An 18,971-nucleotide genomic window follows, 5' to 3' on the forward strand; every position below is an offset into this window, starting at 1 on the left:
TCCTTATCTTGAGTTTTATTCTAATTGCTGCATAATGTCCATATATTTTTATTGCAGGATATGGCCTTCATTTATTTTGTCATGTATAATACAGATCTGACTGAAAATTACAACAATATGAGTCCTAGTCCAATGATTTAATAATTCAAGTTTTTTTAAACCACCAGGGTTGTTAAGAATGGCCATCAGTTTCCCTGGAGGTAGGGAAACTTCCTCCTGGGAATCTATAAAAGAAGTTTAGAGCTCAAATCAAGTCAATATAAAAGCCTTATTCCCAAAGTACTATAAAGATTTTGTTATAAAAAATAGTTTTACCAAGTTAGCCTTGGGGAAAAAGATTTGACGACAGTTCTAATTCATCGCACTACACTTCCTGAGCATAGTAAAAGCTCAGTCAATGTATATGAGTTCAAGAATGTGGAAGTGTTGTTTACTATGCAGCCACTAGGTATGAAGGGGAAAAATGAAACATCACATAACAAGTTTATGTAAAAGCCAATAAATGCTGACACTATAATAGCGACAGTTCACAACCATTTATGGTATGGTTAAACTATTATGTCTGATATAGTGCTATTATAAAACATGCTCTTTTAAAATTTAATAAAATATAGTTACACTTTCGACACCGAGACTCTGTATGAAAGATATGACAATCCCCTAAATATACAGTGACACTAAACACTTATATGTCAGCTGACCTACTGCCGCTCTATTCTTTCTCCTAGAGAAATGAAAATTAGAAACAACAAAAATAGGACAATTCTAGTCAAAAAAATAAACTTTAAACTTTGTTTCCATTGGTGACTCAGATACCATTCTTGACAGAGATAACTTTTCTCCTAATTGTATGCAATTCACTGTGAAGCCTGCAAGTACCTAATAAAATACTGTGTCCTGTAGACATTCAGTATTAGTGTGTTTACATGCATAACTCATATATGAAAGATCGACGTAAAGGTGCAAGTTAGCACACAGCTCCAAAGATGTCACAGCACCCAGTGATGTGACAGAGACTGCCAGTTGTCCTCCAAGATTCTTCCACAGTAATTCTTAGACAGGCACTTAGATACTCGGAATAAAGACCATATTTTCCAGACTCCCTTGCTGGCCATATAACTAAGTAGACTGGAAATGAAAGAATTATGCAGCAGCTTCCTGGAAACTTTTAAAAGAGATTTTAGGTGTGTGTCTTTTGCTCTTCTTTACCGATTTTACCAACCTGCTGTTTGGAGTATAGATATTATCATCCTGTCCATGAGGACAAGGACCAAAACCTACATGAGAGTAGTAAGTTGGAAGGAACCTGGGTCCATCAGGACTTCATGGAAACGAACCATCATGCCAGCTGTAGCCTGCAAGCTTATGGACCTTTAAGTGACCAAAAAATAATCTCTATATTAAGTCAATGGGCTTTTTATCACTCACAAAGGAACATAATCTCAGTGAGATTTTTTTCCTATTGGCCCAGAATTGACACCAAGACCCACGGGCAAAACCAAAAGAAGCTGCCAACATTTAGGGCCAGGCCTTCCCCCAAACCCCCTCGTAAAAGTCAGTACAATTGATCTAATCACAAAGCACACGGAGGAACAATGAATGGGGAGGTGCATCAGGAGGGAATCATCTGGAATGTCAGCCTGATGAGAAATACAGTATTTCCAGTGAGTGGGTAGCTCTAAGAGAATAGCTGATAGTGAGTGGGAATACCTGCATGAAGGGGAGGCTGACATTTCACTCCCTGGTGGGAGGCTTGCTGAGAACCAAAACTGTAGGCCCCCTTTGAAAAGAAATTTTGACCGAGTTTGCTGCATGTCCCTGGCAGTTTAGAAGCATATGAAAATATAGAAACTAGGCTTGGAGATATCTGAGACCTTACTGAAGGAGTCCCAGGTAGGTAGTATACCAGAAAAAACAAAAAAATAAAGGAAGATATGATCACTTCCTATCTCCATGGCCCTTGAACAGCATGAGAGAATCCCAGCAGAAGCCAAGGGGCTACTCAGACCAGCCAAAGTAACACTCACCAACAGAGGAGGTCAGAACACAGACCACTGGGAAAGTCCAAAGGAAACATGGTTGTCCCTCAGGGCCAGAGGGGGCCACTGACTCAAGAGATGTGGACATGGTGTACCTGGAAAGGCACAGTGGAGGCCACCAGAAGTGGATGAAACCAGGATGAGTAGCAGCTTCCTCTACCCTGGTCACCCTGTAAGCCTCAAGAGCAGGAAGGCATTGAAATAGAGGTCTAGTGTGCAGGAAGGTGTCTCAGGGCCAGGTTAAGCTCCCAGCCCACCAACCACAAATGAGAGATGCTGGAGTGACAGGAGGAGTGAAAGCGATCAATGTATACTCCCCCTGCTCTAAGTCTCTTGAGCTAAAATGAATGGCTTGCAATGGACGATGCCAACTTGGGGTTTACACTGATGCATTAGATTTTTAAAAACTAAAACCTAAAAGCTAGCCAGAAAACTATGGGATTTGCCAAAGATATTACAAAGGAACATGAATTGGAGCTATGACATGGCACAGAGGAAGGTGGTAACTGGAGAAATACAAAATCATTCTGTGTTATATCCCCACTGCATTAAGACTGCTCAGTAAACCAGATAAAAATATGTGGGAAAAAACATGAAACTATTGCTTGAGGACCCAAGTTCAAATTAAATGTAATAATATGCCAATAAAAGACCTTAAGAAAAAGTCACATTTTACATCCTCAACCAATGACTCATAAAAACAAGTTAAATATGGCTTTATTCAGGCATACATTTTTTCCTCTTGAAAATAAAAATATCAGTGTTCATGAAATTGTGAATTTAAAAAAATATGTGAATGACATTTTGAAATTCACCCTTCTAAGTCTAAAAATGCTTCTTATGATTCAAAGCATTTGCAGGAACCAGGAATCTTATAACACTATGCTAAAATAATTAGGGCAATAAAATTCCATTCATTGTGTCTGTAACACACAAATCTTCAGAACTGACTGGGTAAACTCTTTCTGCTAGAACAAAGCAGTGTGTTTCTACAAATGTGGCCCTAAAAACTCCGATACACAATGTCACAGGACCTTGATTTTGATGAAAGAAAAATGAATAAAGGTAATTATAGAAAGTTACAAAACAGTAATCACTCTATGTTTTGCACACCAACAACAAAATCCTAAGGCCCCTCAAACTGACTTAACAGACCTCCCTCCCTGCCCCGAGTCAAAGAGGACCTCAAAGAAATACAAAAAACTGAATTCGCAGCCATGACAGAAATGGGGGTTGGATATGTGCAGTCATCTTAGGCACAACTAACCAACATTAACACTGAAATAGAGATCATAAGACTGATGAAACATATTCTTTGTGGCCATAAGATACTAAGTTCCAAACTAACTCTGGCATAGCATCACACGACAGATAGCAGACCCTGAAGGAAATCAAAATATTTCACCTCTATCTACATTTATCTGACATACTTTTAAATGGCCCTGCAAAGCAGTCTCTTGTGGGGGAAACACATCTGTAGAGAATCTCCATCAATGTGGCCAAGCCTCCCCTTTTTAGGCCTTTCCTGGGTCTAAGAGATTAAATGAGAATCTGGGCTGAGGATGGTGGCTCACACCTATAATCCCAGTGCTTTCAGAGGCCAATGGGGGAGGTTCCCTTGTGAGACCAACCTGGGCAACACAGAGAGACCCTATTTCTACAAAAAAAAAATTTTTTTTATTAGCTGGGTGTAGTGCCCAGGAGTTTGAGGCTGCAGTGAGCCATAACTGCACCACTGCACTCCAGCCTGGGTGACAGAGCGAGACCCTGTCTCAAAAGTATAAAAAATTTAAAAAATTAGAGTTCAACAACTTTAAGGTCTGAAAAGAGACATTTACCATCTATTCGCTCTGAAGGCTGTTACCTATGAGGCTTCATCTATGTAAAAAGAACCCTGGCCTCCACAACCATTCCCTTTATATAAGCATTTATTTCTAAACAGAATTCAAGTCTTTAGACAAGGCTTAACTCTTTCAACCAATTGCCAATCAGAAAATCTTTGAATCTACCTATGACGTGTAAGCCACCCACCTCCTCCGTTCCCCACCCAGCCCCTCCACAGCTTCAACACATTCTGTCTTCTTAGGTTGAACCAATATACACCTTCCAAGTATTGATTTGGTTTTACCTATAATTCCTGTCTTCCTAAAATGTAACTCCAGTGCCTAGGGCACACTTTCTCAGGACCTCTTGAGACTGTTCCCTGGCTCTGGTCACTCAGTGGCTCAGAATAAACTTCTTTAAAAATACTTCAGATTTTGGTTTTTCTGCCAACAATTTATTTTTTATGAATTATATCATTTTGCTGCCTTTGGTATGCTTACATGTGAGCAACCAATCTTGATTTTTATAATGTTGTAGAGTTTCTTCTGGATTTACAAAACTACTATAAATTGATATTTTGTTTCTCATGACTTTACAAAAACTATTCCACTGAAAGGCGAGTTATACATTTCAATGTATCAATTAAATAAGATGACTTTCTTTGAAATTTGCAAATCTATAATTTTTAGGATAAGTTTTCTAGTTTGATTGGTAATCTCATAAACCTAGAAGAGATACTATACTTGAGATGCTATACTAAGTTTCCTAGTTTGATATGTACCCTTCTAAACCCAGATGAGATACTGTACTTGTGCATTTTGATATCGACTTTACCAGTCTAAAGACTTCCTTTTTCTCTGAAGAGAAAATCAGGAAGTATTCATAGAATCACTTCAAATATTCATAGAATTTTAAGAAATAGACCAGGCACTGTGGTTCACACTTGTAATCCCACCACTTTGGGAAGCCAAGGTGAGAGAATTGCTTGAAGCCAGGAGTTTGCAACCAGCCTGGGCAACATACAGAGATGAGACTCTGTTTTTATTTAAATGAATGAATGAATGAATGAATGTCTTAAAATAAATTACATAAAAAGCTAGGTGTGTGAATTTTTTCATGCTGGTTTAAAAATATGAGAGATCCATTCAAATAAAAATTTAAATTTCCTACCCACACCTCTGAAAAGAAGTTAAATCTATCTATTTCCTGCAGGGCTAAAAGTCCTTGATGTTGCAGGACTACTAAATATTTCACTAATCTCAGCAGAGACCTGGGCTAACTGCTTGTCTGTCAGATGTTTTTAATGGCTACCTTCTATGGAACAGAAGAAATGAGGAGGGTATGAAAAAGACCTATGTTGAAAGAAAGTTGCTTGTTAGATCATTAAGGAACTATAAAGGCCTGTATAGTCATATGTGATATATAGCATAATCACTGTGTTAAAAAAACATAATTTGATTAGTACATCTCAGATTCATTAGCCATGGAGTTGACTTCACAGCAGTAGGTAGCAATTCCACTGTAGCTACTGCACAGAAGCCCTGCACAGAGGAGTACAGGCAGCAAGGAGCTGAAAAGTGACAGTTTAACACTAAATCCTAGGAGATTCAAAACATGCTTGATTCTCGCAGCATCTGAACCCCAGCTGTACAAAAGACCTAAATCTTTATTAACACAAAATAGCATGTTCTTGGCAAGACACAGAGCAGCCTTCTTTCATAAACATCGACCTAAATAAGTAGATTAAGTTGGTTTTAAAACTTTCTTAACTATCACTTTTTTGGATCACTTGATGACATGTAAATTATTGTATTTATTTGAGTTAACTACAGTCAACAGTACAAATCTACATTATGTTAGTTTTATTTGTAACTAATGAATTAATGTATAATAAGTAAACAAAATTAGTTTATCCATGGAAAGTATATAGAACTGTAGCTGGGTCATGATTAGCATTAATAATAAATATCAGATAATCTTATTATAACACATTCATTCATAACGTAATAAAATAAATGACAAGATATATAATTATTGAGAGTAATATTAATGAGAATACCTGTTACTGTCTCTTCAGTTTTTTTCCCAATCCTTTTCATAACTAACACCATATCCACGCCTTTGTAATAAAAATGTAAACATATATTTAACATGCTCAGTCATGTACCAGTGTTTTAGTTGATACATAACCTGTTTCATTCTAAATGCAATATGCTTGTCACATTAATGCCTCTAAAGGGACAAGAATAAATGAATGAATGAAATCATTTACACAGATTGAGACACAACTTGGAATTATCTTTTCTCTCTTTTAAAATTCCTGTTTTAGATAAGCTTTGAAAATTACATGTTTATATTTGATAATCAAAATCTGGCAGTGATATACGAAGATTTATTATTTAGTATAAGCCAGGGATAAAAATTGTCTAACAAATGCAACAGATGTGTTGTCAGCATTGTTTAGTGGTATAATAACATTCTTACTCTAAGTGACAAGCATGTACATGACAAAAATCCTAAATGTTTGCTCTTTGCTTTTTAGTTTCTGTTAACCATGCCAGGGAAGGTCTAGGGAGACAGCCTATTAGGACATAAATTACACTTACACACACATACACAAACAATTATTTTACTTTTACATTTCCATCAAAAGAAAATGCTAAGTGATTTTTTTTTTTTTTTTTTTTTTTTTAATAAGACAAGGTTTCACCATGTTGGTCATGCTGGTCTTGAACTTCTGACCTCGTGATCCGCCCGCCTTGGCCTCCCAAAGTGCTGGGATTACAGGTGTGAGCCACCACACCCTGCCAATACTAAGTGATTTTTAACAGTCAGCTTCATGTATACCAGAAAAGGAACTTCCCTCTTTTACATATGTAAATGAATGTATATGGCCAGGTCAAAACATGAGTGCATACTGCAAAAGAAGCCACATTAAAAGGGCTTTATAAGAACTAACCTTTTAATAAGAAAAATTCTTTTCAACATTAAAGGAAAATTACAGCTATATAGGCAGTCAGTACACCATCAAACTAATACAAAATCTTCTCTCAATGGGGCAAACTCTACTATTTCTAATGTATTAGAACTCTATTGTATTGAATATCACTTCAAAAAATAGGTATCAAAGCCAAGACCTTACAAATTTCACTATATACTGGCTTAATTAATAATAGCATTTATTTTTTTTTTGCAAAAATATTTTAACATGGAATCACAGATTTTTTTTCTACTCAGGAATAATAGATTTTTCAAAATGTATAATATATATTTGAATTTAAAATACAGTTACATTTATAATGACAGACTATGATTTCCACATCCAAACAAGATGAGATAGATTTATTTTTCCCTATTTTTCCTGTTTAACTACAAGTAAAAGCTCTGGACGTTATACATAAAATAAGCATAAGAGGATTCAGAAATGTGGAGAGAAGGAGTAAGGCTAACTAGGGTCTTTGGGACCCAAGGAATAATATACAGTGGTGAATTCCTGGGTTTTCTTTTTGCTTCACATATCCTGAGCTAGGTACTAGAAAAGCCAGCAACTTGAAAATGGCAATGGGTATAGAGGGTAAAAAAAAAAAATCCTAAGAAAGTCTGCTCTTTCTAACCAAAAAACCAGAAAAATAATGCAACAAGATAGAAATCTTTTAGACAGTAACTGCCTTACTCCAGGCAAACACCATGGAAAATAATGGCAGATTCACCTCCATCCCCAATAGCAAAGGTCAGTTTGGAGGCCTACACTTTCACCCTTGCCAGATTGTAATGAGGTGACCCAATTTCCTTGCTAAAGTTGTGACAGAGATGGCCAAATGGGTAATCAGGACTTTCATCCCTGTTGGATCCCTGGACAGTCACCTCTACCTGGCAATGATGGGGCATCCTACTCCTCCATGTCAGGACAGGCATGGTGGAAGATCAGGACTTTCACCACCACCTAGGTAGGGCGATATCTCTCCCTCCCAAGATGTCAACAGAGGCTACGTGGAAAATGTGAACTTCCAGTAACAAGGCAGTACCCCTATTCCCTAACTGGTATAATGTCAGAGGAGGCTTATTGAAACAGAAGTTTTAGGAACACAGTACTCAAAATGTCCAAAATTTAGCAGAAAATCACCCTTATACCAAGAACCAGAATAATCCCAACTTGAATGAGAAAAGGCAATCATCAGATGCCAACAAGATTTCACAGATGACAGGCTTATCTGACAAGTATTTAAAGTAACCATCATAAAAATGTTTAAATAAGCAATTATACACACACTCTTGAAACAGATTTAGAAAAACAGTCTCACCAAAGAAATACAAGGTAAGTCAGTAGATGGGCTTAATAGCAAAATGGAGAAAACAGAGGAAAGTATCAGTGAACCTGAAGATAGAAAAATATAAACTCCAAAAAAGACTGAGAAAAGAAAAACAGAGCTTCAAGGGTCTATGAGATCATAACAAACAATAATATCATACTTGTGTTATCAGAGTCCCAGAAGGAGAAGAGATAATGAGTGGGACTGAAAAAAATCCAAAAAAATAACGGCTTAAAATTTACCCAGTTTTGGTAAAATGTAAACCTACACCTTTAGGAGGCTGGGTAAGCCCCAACAGGATAAAAACAAACAAACTGATGCACAATCAAACTTCTGAAAATTAAAAGCTAAGAAAAATCTTGACAGAAGTGAGAGAGAAACAACTCCTGACCTACAGAAGTAAAAGAACAGTAGTTTCTCAACAGAAACTACAAATGCCAGAAGGAACTGGAGGAACTGGCATAATGTTATTCAAATGTTGAAAGAACTGTCAGCCCAGATTTTAATATCCAGAAAAAATATCCTTGAGAAAGGAAGAAAAACCCAAAACATTCTCAAATACAAAGAAACAGTTTGTCACAAGCATACCTATCCTGAAACAATGGCTAAAATTAAGTTACTGAAACAGAAAGAAAATGATAAAAGCAGGAAGAACAAACACAAAAAAGTGTATGACTATTGGTAAATACAATAGGTTTTCCTTCTCTTTTTGAAGTTTCTAAATTATATTTGACATTTGAAGCAAACATTAAAGCACCGTTTAATGTGGTTCTAAAAGCACGCAGAGGCAATATGTTATAAAGAGTCACATAAAGAGGGCTAAGATGAGCACAGGATATCACTTCCATGATTGTCTTACCAAAAATGCACAAACTCAATCTAATCATTTGAAAACATCAGGGGAACTCAAATTCAAGAATATTTTACAAAAGAAGTGATCGATTTTCTTCAAAAGGGTTAAGATTATGAAAGACTGAAGAACTGATACTTGACTGGAAGAGACTTGAGAGACATGATGACTAAATGCAATGTGGATCCTAGACTGGATTCTGGACCAGAAAAAGGACCTTAGTAGAAAAGCTGACAAAATTTTAATAATATCTGTACATTAGTTAAGAGTATTATATCATTTTAAATTTCCTGGTACTGATAATTTTACTGTGGTAATGTAACTAGTTACAATAAAGTCAGCACTATTTTTTTTTACTTTTTTGAAAGTTTAAAATCCCTTTTTAAGGGCCATTTACAATATGAAATAAAATTATTAGTGCTATGAATTAAGGAGATTTGAAGGTAGCCAAGAGCCTATTAAGAATAGATAATAAACAAGTTTTTCTTTGCATGCCAGAATTTTATATTACAAGAGTCTTAAAACAATGAGAAAAGGGAATTTGTGGGGACTAAATTTTCTCTTAATTAGAAAAACAAAGTAAATGAAGCAATGTGGTACTGTCTAACTCTGATAAGGAAAAGAAAACGGATGAAGAAAAAGTTTCTAGTATAAAGGCCTGGAAACCTGTAATATCAAAAGCTTCAAGAAAAAGGGGAGTAAAAGCTTTCTCCTTAAGTCAGAGTTTTAGAGGAAAAGAGATAATAACATAGGCCAATGCATGAGAATCATAGTAATGGGGACCAAGAAACTTGAACCAAGAAACATCTACACATGCTACTTGGTTTGCAAAAGAAATAAGTTGGTGCTTAAGCTACATATTCAAACTGGTAGCAAATACTACTACCTATGACAGATTCTTTTTTAGATAGTCCTATTTTTACTCTAGGAAAGCATTTCTAGCACTACCTAAACTTTCTTCCCTATCATTCACTTTACTGCAAAAAGTTTATACTAGGTCAGGCATGGTGGTTCACACCTGTAATCCCAGCACTTTGGGAGCCCAAGGTGGGTGGATCATGAGGTCAAGAGATCAAGACCATCCTGGCCAACATAGTGAAAGCCCATCTCTACTAAAAATACAAATATTAGCTGGGCGTGGGGGCACGCACCTGTAGTCCCAGCTACTTGGAAGGCTGAGACAGGAGAATCACTTGAACCTGGGAGGCAGAGGTTGCAGTGAGCTGAGATTGCACCACTGCACTCCAGCCTGGGGGACAGAGCAAAACTCTGTTTCAGGAAAAAAAAAAAAAGTTTGCACTAAAGTCGCCCTAATGGGGAATAATAACCACATAAATATCAACTCTATTAAATTTTTCCATGCAGCATTTGACATCAAATTTGATAGAGTCAGGAGAGACTACTGGCCCAGAAGCTAACAGAAAAGAAAGTCCAAGAAGAAAGTTTGGATTTGAGTCCAGCCAGATTAAGTGCCTCCAAAAATAAAACTCAAAACTATTCAGAGGACTGTAAACAGAATCCAAAGTCTCTATAATGTATCATTCACAAATGTCAGGATGCAATCCAACATTACTTAACCTAGAATAAACAGAAAAAGGTGACTCATACTCAAAAGAAAAGGCAATCAAGACACCAAACTCAATTACATCCGCTGTTGAAATTAGGGGGGAAAGTGGTGTTTAATGCACCTATGCCAACTATATTTGAGGATGTAAAGGCAAATATATCTGCAATGGATGAATGGATAGAAAATCTCAGCAGAGAAACAGAAACTAATGAAAAGGACCATATATAAATTCTAGAAATGAAATATATAATTATGCAAAGTAAAAAAAAATACTGGACTAAAGAGACAGAAGTCACTGAACTCATAGGTCAATAGAAATTGTATAATCTGCGCGAGGCGTGGTGGTTTGTGCCTGTAATCCCGGCACTTTGGGAGGTCAAGGCAGGTGGATCTCTTGAGGTGAGGAGCTCAAGACCAGCCTGACCAATATGGTGAAACCCCATCTCTACTAAAAATACAAAAATTAGCCAGGAATTGTGGTGGGTACCTGTAGTTCCAGCTACTTGGGAGGCTGAGGCAGAAGAATCACTTGAACCTGGCAGGCAGAGTTTGCAGTGAGCCAAGAAGGCACTGCGCTCCACACTGGGTGACAGAGTGACTTCATCGAAAAAAAAAAAAAAAAAAAAAAAGAAAGAAAGAAATTGCAAAATCTGAAATTAAGAGAAAAAATATAAGTAATGTCTCAAGGAATCTGTGGGAAAATATCTAAAATGTATGTAAATGAAATCCCAGACAGAAAAGACAGAAAAAAGGAGATAAAAATTATTTTTAAAAAATGGCCAAAATTTTTCCCTAATTTATTAAAACAATAAATATACAGATTAAAGAAAGGTAGAGACACATTGAGTTGAACAGTGTACCCTAAAAGATAGGTCCAAGTGCTTAACCCTAGTACCTTTGAATGTGACCTTATTTGAAAATAAAGTATTTGCAGATATAATTAAAGATCTAGGAATAAGATCATTCTGAATTCAGGGTAGACTCTAAATCTAATAACAAGTCCCCTTATACGAGACAGCAAAGAAGAATACACACACACACAGAAGAGAAGGCTGTGTGAAGATGGAAGCAGAAACTGGAATGATTAATCTACAAGCCAAGGAAAACCAAGATTTGATGTGGTAGTCACAAAAAGCTAGAAAAGAGGCATAGAAAAGACTCTTCCTCAGAGCTTCTAGAAGAAACCAACCCCTGCTGACGCTTTGATTTCAGGCTTCTGGCCTCCACAACTGAGAGAATAAATTTATTTTGTTCAATCCAATGTGTTTTTATATAATCAATTATATAATGAATATCTTACATTTAGAGATTTTCCTATATTTTGAATTGTTTTCTTTTACAGATGTCAAGTTTACCAGTTAGTCATTAGTCAATTCAATGAATATTTGAAAAGAATTGGTAGAGTTCCAGCTTCTGACAACAGAAGAATGAATTCACTGGACAAAATCTTTTGCAGATATCAAAGTATAGACAAAATAAAAGAAAAAATATTTGAAGACACTAGAATGTGACCAAAATCAGGCAGATAATCACGGCAGATATTTTCCCTGAAAGATCAAAACTTATGCAGTAAGACTTATGAGTTTATGACTTTTGTTTCAATCTTGTGATTCCTATAGTTCTACTGGTGGAAAACTGCAGTCTTACCCACTGAGGGAGGCAGAGGAAAGAGTTTAGGGTTGGCAAATGAGCTAGACATTTTGGGAAGAAATCCTAGGAGCAAGATGCAGAAGTGGCACAACATTAAATCTGAATTCTTTACCCAAATTCCAGCTGACTGATAAACTTCACATGCACACGGGAGATTTTGGAATGCTCAAGGTAAAAGTAGACAGTAACCAGTGAGAACTGGTTGATATTTGAGTCTGCTACTTTTTTAATAGAGTGTAGACCTGGTCTGATTGTAGCTCAAATGATTGAACACTAAGGCTTTACAGGCCTCGCTGGAGTATTAATGAGTGTGTGGCTGGCAGATCGGCTAGAAATTTAGGGGAGAAAATGCTAGAGAGTAGAAAAGGCAAGGAAAGTGGGCCCCAAAATACAAGCACAAACAGCCCAAATAATTGGCTTTCACTATTTGATGCAAGCACAGGGGAGACCATAACAGAAAAAGCTGCAGTTATAAGGCAGAAATACTGAGTAGAGTGTAGCAGCTAAGGGATCCCACCATGGGGAAGATAAAGCTTGCAGTTTTAGCTCAAGCAACTTAACCAAAAACTAAAACCAAAATAAAAATATTAATATGAGGAAGAAATGATGATCCAGAGTTGCAACATTATCCACAATGTCCATTTTCTTTTAACAGAAACTAAAGACATGCAAAAATCAGGCACGGGGCAAACCACACTCATGAATAAGGCAGTCAACAGAAATTGACTCCTAACAGGACCAGCTGTTGGGTTTAGTTGACAAAAAACTTCAAAGCAGGTATGATATAGATGTTCAAAGAATTAAAGGAAAATATAATCTCAATAACTATGCTGATATGAAATCTCAACAGAAAAAAGGAACTATAAAAAACAACCAAATGGAAACGTCAGATGTGAAAAATACAACAAAATGAAAAATTTATTATAGGGGCTCAAGAGCAAACTGGAAAGGATAGAGGGAAGAATCTGTAAGAATCTGTAAACCTGAAGGTAGAACAATAGAAATTACATAACCCAAAAGACTAAACAAAAATAAATGGAGCCTCTGAGACCTGTGGGAGAATAACAGAGGTTTAACATATCTGCAACTGGAGTTCTGAAAGGAAAGGAGAAAAAACCTAGAAAACTTTTTTGGAAAAAATAGTGGTTCAAAATATTCCAAAAGTGATTAAAAAAACAACAACAACACAGAATTATTTTACAGTTCTAAGAAGCTAAATGAATCCCAATTAGATTAAAAACACTCCTACATGTAGTATAGTCAAATTGGTGAAAAACAAAGATATACAAAGTATCTTAATGCTTTAAGTATTAAGAGGAGAGATTTCTTACATAAGCCTAGACAAAACGTAACACATGACATATATGGTGCTGTAACAACTAGCTATCCTATGAGAAAAAAACAAATTGCAACCCTTACTCCATACCATACATTAAAAATTAACTTTTAAGTGGTGGGTCTTAGCATTAAACATAAAAGCTAAAACCATTAAATGCCCATAAGAAAACATAAGACAAAATGTTTGTGATCTTAGGGTAGTCAAAGATCCCTCAGGTGAGATGAGACCAAAAAGACATAAACCTTAGGGGAGAAAATTAAAAATTTTACTATATTGAAATTGAAAAAGCTCTGTTTGTCAAAGGATCACATTAAGATAACAAAAGACAAGTCATAGGAAGGGAGATAATATTTGTAATGCAAATGATTATGAACAGAATTTAAAGATCTCTTATAAACCAATAATTATGGGAGAAAATCCCAATTAAAAACTGGGCAAAAGATGTAGACATTTGGAAAAGATATGCAAATGACCAATAAGCACATGAAATGAAGCCCATGTCATTTGTCATCAGTGAAATACAAACTAAAATATCAATGAGACACCATTATACTCTCAATAGAATAAGACTGACCATATTAACATGTACAACCCTCATACGCTGCTGGTAGGAATGTAATGTATGTAATACATTTTAAAAGAATTGAAAGTTTCCTATAAAATTGGATGTGCACTTACCATACGATCCAGCAATTCCACTCCAAGGTATTTTCCCAAGAGAAATGGAAACAAATGTCTGCACAAAATCTTGTAAATGAATGTTCATAAACAGCTTTATTCATAATAGCCCCAAAGTAAAAACAACCCATATGTCCATGAACAGGTAAACTGAAACAATGTGTGGCACATATGCATACAATAAACTAATTCCTAGCAATAAAAACTACAGATACATGAAACATGCATGAATTTCAAAATATACTGAGTGAAAGATGCCAGATACAAAACTGTGAATACTATATGATTCCACCTATATGAAATCTGTGAAAATGCAAAACTAACTTTTAGTGCTAGAAAGGATTGTATGGTTGTCTGGAGGTGAGGAAAATCAGTGGTAAAGAGTCAGAGGAAAATTTTTTGCAATAGAAAGAGTCCCATCTTGATTATGGTGGTAGTATAGATTTTGGTTAACTGTACACATTTTTCAAAACTCACCAAACTATACAATTAATAATGGGTGTGTTTTATTGCATGTAAATTATACATCACTAAGTTGATTAAAACATGTGTAGTTATCTCTGACACAACTGAAGACACTAAGTCATGGTTTAGATTTTGCATAAATAATCATAATTAACTTCATAATTAACTAATTTCCAAGCAATTGTTACATTAGGAGCTTAACATCACTTAAAGTTATTGTTTGTGTTCAGATGTGTTCAAGGTGCCCTTGCACCTATACCCAACCCTCCCTTCTTCCACACTACCATTCTGATGTTAGCTGACTGAGAGCAGAAACCCTGGCTATCATATTCATGCCATATACTCAGTACCAAGTTGTATACCTGGTCCCTGGCAGGTGCTCAATACATATTGGTTGAATTCATGAATAAATGAATCCCTTATATGTTAGTATGCATCTAGGATCTCTCGTAGGCCTTTGTCCACTCTCCCTTGGGCAATATTATCTGTTTTTGTGGCTTCAGTTACATCTATACACTGATGACTATCAAATCTGTATGTTCTATGTTCACTTACTGATCACTAGACCCATTTCAACTGCCTACTGGACAACTCCATGTGAATGTCCCACAAGCAACTCTCAAATTCCACGTTTAAAATGGAACTCATTAACTTCCTCTAAGTTTATTCATCTCATCCATACTAAAAACAAAACTTTGCCTAAAACATCTCACACTCATAGTATCTCACTTGCCCCCTCAAATGGTCTCTACTTACTTTTCAACACACGTAAATCTAGCTTCCACCCTAACCATTAGGCTAGTGAAAGCATCCTCTCTGAAGCCAGCACAAGTGATCATTTAATTTCCTCAACTGAAGCTTAGACAGCTATACTGTAGATACACTCCTCCATGCCCAAGAGCTCTGTCTTAACTCAATCTCTACTTCTTCTTTCCTGGGTTCATGCAAACCAGTCTAATTGGTCTTTCTGTTATCAAGTCTGTCTCTTTCTTGTCTAGTTCATCTTTTACACTGCTGACAGAATTATTTTTCTGTTAACCAATCATGTCACTTCTTTTTTTACAGATAAGTCAGTGGTCTTTGTCTAATGGCTAAAAAAATTCTAACTCCCAATAACACACACATTTTTTCAGCCTCCTCACTAGCCACTATCACTTTATTTTCTAAAACATTATGCCCTTGTCTTCAGTACTCTGATGCTATAATGCCTTTTCTTCTTATCCACCTAAAAATTTGAAGTATTCTTTAAAACATATCTCAAATATTCCCTCTGCTATGAACTCTTCCCTAATTCCTTCAGTCGGAATTGTTCATTTCCATTTACAATTCTTGACATCGCTAACCACATTTCCGAGTTAACACTTACCAGGTTACACTTACTATGTCATTTATTATGTGGGGTAGACATTGCATACATTATTTCTTGCACCATGCTACAAACATTTAATTATTTTTTATCTGACCATTGTGTAATGTCTGAGCACTGATCCCTGAAGATAGGATTAAATTTTGGCAGTGGTTAATCTTCTTCTGCATATTGATTTCATTTGCTTGTCTGTCCCCAACCTGACTGTAACTCCCCGTGTCCAATATTTAGCATACTACCCAGCATTTTCAGGCCCTTAATGAATATTGCCCAGTGTGAGTAAACAAATGTTCCATGTCCTATGCTTCAGCTGAATCAATTCCAATGTTCAATGGGATGGCATTCTATGGCCAGATTAACTTCATATCTAATTCTTCATATACATGCTGAAATTATGGAAACCAGTTCACAATGTACTACCTACCACCTATCTTTCCCTTAATAAGAGTTTTTCAAACTGTAAACCTAGTACTATTTTCCAGCAATGGTTCAAATGTTCCATTTTAGGACTTGATTCTGGACTTAGAGTCTCACTCTGTCTGTTGCCCAGGTTGTATTATGGGTGTGAGCCACCTCTTCCAGCCTGTACTTTTCTTATGTTTTTTTTTTTTTTTTTAAAAGGTAATAGTAAAGATTGTTTTAAAAAATTAAGTTTTTCAAATATCTGTTTTCTTTGACAGTAAAATCTGCTTTTTGATGTGACTATGTTAAGATGGCAGAACTTTCTAGAACCTAAAATCCATCAGGGTTTAAAATCAAGTAAAAATAAGTAAACTACATTACTAATATGATGTTTTAGGTATGTAGTCTCAAATGTGTATTTATATATAAAATTTTATCTTAGAATAAAATCTAAAGTCCCTTCCAACTCAAAGGAGTCAGAATTCTTTTTTAAAAAATATTTATTTATTTATTGAGGCAGGGTCTTGCTCTGTTGCCCAGGCTGGAGTGCAGTGGGGTCTTGGCTCACTGCATCTCCACTTCCCTGGTTCAAGCAATTCTCCTGTGTCAACCTCCCAGTATCTGGGATTACAGGCTCCTGTCCCCATGCCTGGCTGATTTTTATTTTTTTGGTAGAAACATGGTTTCACCATGTTGGCCAGGTTGGTCTCAAACTCCTGACCTCAAGTGATCTGCCTGCCTCAGCCTCTTAAAGTACTGGGATTACAGGCATGAACCACCGATCCCGGCCAAGGAGTCAGAATTCTTAAATGGCTTAATCAGTTGTACATATAGTTGAGGGCAGAAATAAATTTATTAATAAAATCTATGACAGAAACAAACCAATATCCAGAAGACTATGGGCCACCATCACACATTAGTCCTAATTACAGGGACTGGTCTTCAAACATTATATGATAGTTTTTTTCAAAATAAAATAAAGATGTATAGGCAAAAATGTACCAGGTATTCTGAAAAAATGTATGTAATGCCTACTTCACTATCTTATATATGAGTCCATCAATAAAGGTCAGTTTCCTCCCTAGTTTAACCATGTATCTCCTAAAGGCATGCCCCTGTTGTGTTAGAGCAATTTTTCTGAGTGTGCAAAAATCTTTTACATGCAGTATTCCACATTCTTGTTCTTTCTTAAGAGTTGCCTTGCGTTCTCGAGAAGAGAACAATGCCCATGAAATTTCAGCCACTGTCATTTGAGGGGGAAAAAAAAAGTCTCCTTAGATACAGCTGGATATTGGAGGAAGGGAAATGCTGGAGTCACTTCAACATGACTTGGAGTGAGTGTAGGTATGCAGCTGCCAGCCACCTGATGAGTACTATGATTAATTTTATGTCCTTAAATAAAAAATCACATCATCATCATTGCCAATCCTATCTAGCAAAAGGAAATATAATCCATCTTTAGATGAGAAATAGTTTTTTTCCTTCAAATACTTGATTTTCAAATAATTCGAAGCAGTAAAATTTTCATGTTGAGTTGAAATCTGTTCTGATACAAACAGAAAAGGTTATCAGATAGTTCTACTTGAAAGGCTGCAAAATGACAATCTTTTTCTGCATCACGATGGCTCATTTCAGATTTACATTAAAGTTTCTGGGGTTGGAACAGCTCTTACTGTGTTTATATATTACTTATACTTTGAAGTATCTTGTGTGCCTTACTACATATGCAGGCACTGGTGCATCAAAGCTCAAAATGAGTATCTTTATTGGTGGTTATGTCCCACAGCAACACAAGGTGGGTGGCTAGTCCCAGATAGTCTCTGCAATAATAATGGACTCTTCTACTCGAGGCCTGCTTGGTTCTTACCTGAATTACTGTTACTCATTGCAGTTTCTATATGCACCAGGATTTCTTTCTACAAACATATATTTTTTTAAATGGAGTTTAAAATTTCAGCAAAATGAGTTGAACTAAAATTCCACTTTTTTTTTTTTTTAGACGGAATCTCAATCTGTCACCAGGCTAGAGTGCAGTGGCACGATCTTGGCTCACTGCAACCTTTGCCTCCCGGGTTCAAGTGATTCTCCTGTCTCAGCCTCCTGAGTAGCTGAGACTACAGGCACATGACACCACGCCCAGCTAATTTTTGTATTTTTAGTAGAGATAGGGTTTCAGCATGTTGGCCAGGATGGTCTCGATCTCTTGACCTGGTGATCCGCCTGCCTTAGCCTCCCAAAGTGCTGGGATTACAGGTGTGAGCCACCATGCCCGGCCCAATTCCCCTGGTTTTTAATGGAAGTACAGGTATGTGTTATGTTTGAATACCCTGTGGAATTTGGCCAACATATCAAAGTCTAAAGACACCAGACACAACAGGTCAGTTTGTATGAACTGGGGCTGCCCACTGGAAGGACAAATCTGAGCGTTAAGATCACTAAAGGAAGAACAAGCCTTCAGGAGAGTTCTAACACAGGGTCCTT

General features: G+C 36.4%; 1 protein-coding gene and 1 long non-coding RNA gene across 23 annotated transcripts in view; one reads left to right on the top strand and one right to left on the bottom strand.

The window, feature by feature from the left end:
- The window catches only part of STAU2 (staufen double-stranded RNA binding protein 2), a 342,658-nt gene that overhangs the window by 114,788 nt on the left and 208,899 nt on the right, over nt 1-18,971 (bottom strand). The window lies entirely within an intron of this gene.
- LOC116544581 lies at nt 6,602-17,359 on the top strand. The gene is made up of 2 exons (XR_004265959.1): nt 6,602-6,650; nt 17,259-17,359. It is a non-coding gene; the product is annotated as an uncharacterized LOC116544581 (long non-coding RNA).

This window comes from Sapajus apella, unplaced genomic scaffold, assembly GCF_009761245.1.
Source record: "Sapajus apella isolate SASKATOON/1434 unplaced genomic scaffold, GSC_monkey_1.0 scaffold222, whole genome shotgun sequence".
In the NCBI taxonomy this organism is placed as follows: domain Eukaryota; kingdom Metazoa; phylum Chordata; class Mammalia; order Primates; family Cebidae; genus Sapajus; species Sapajus apella.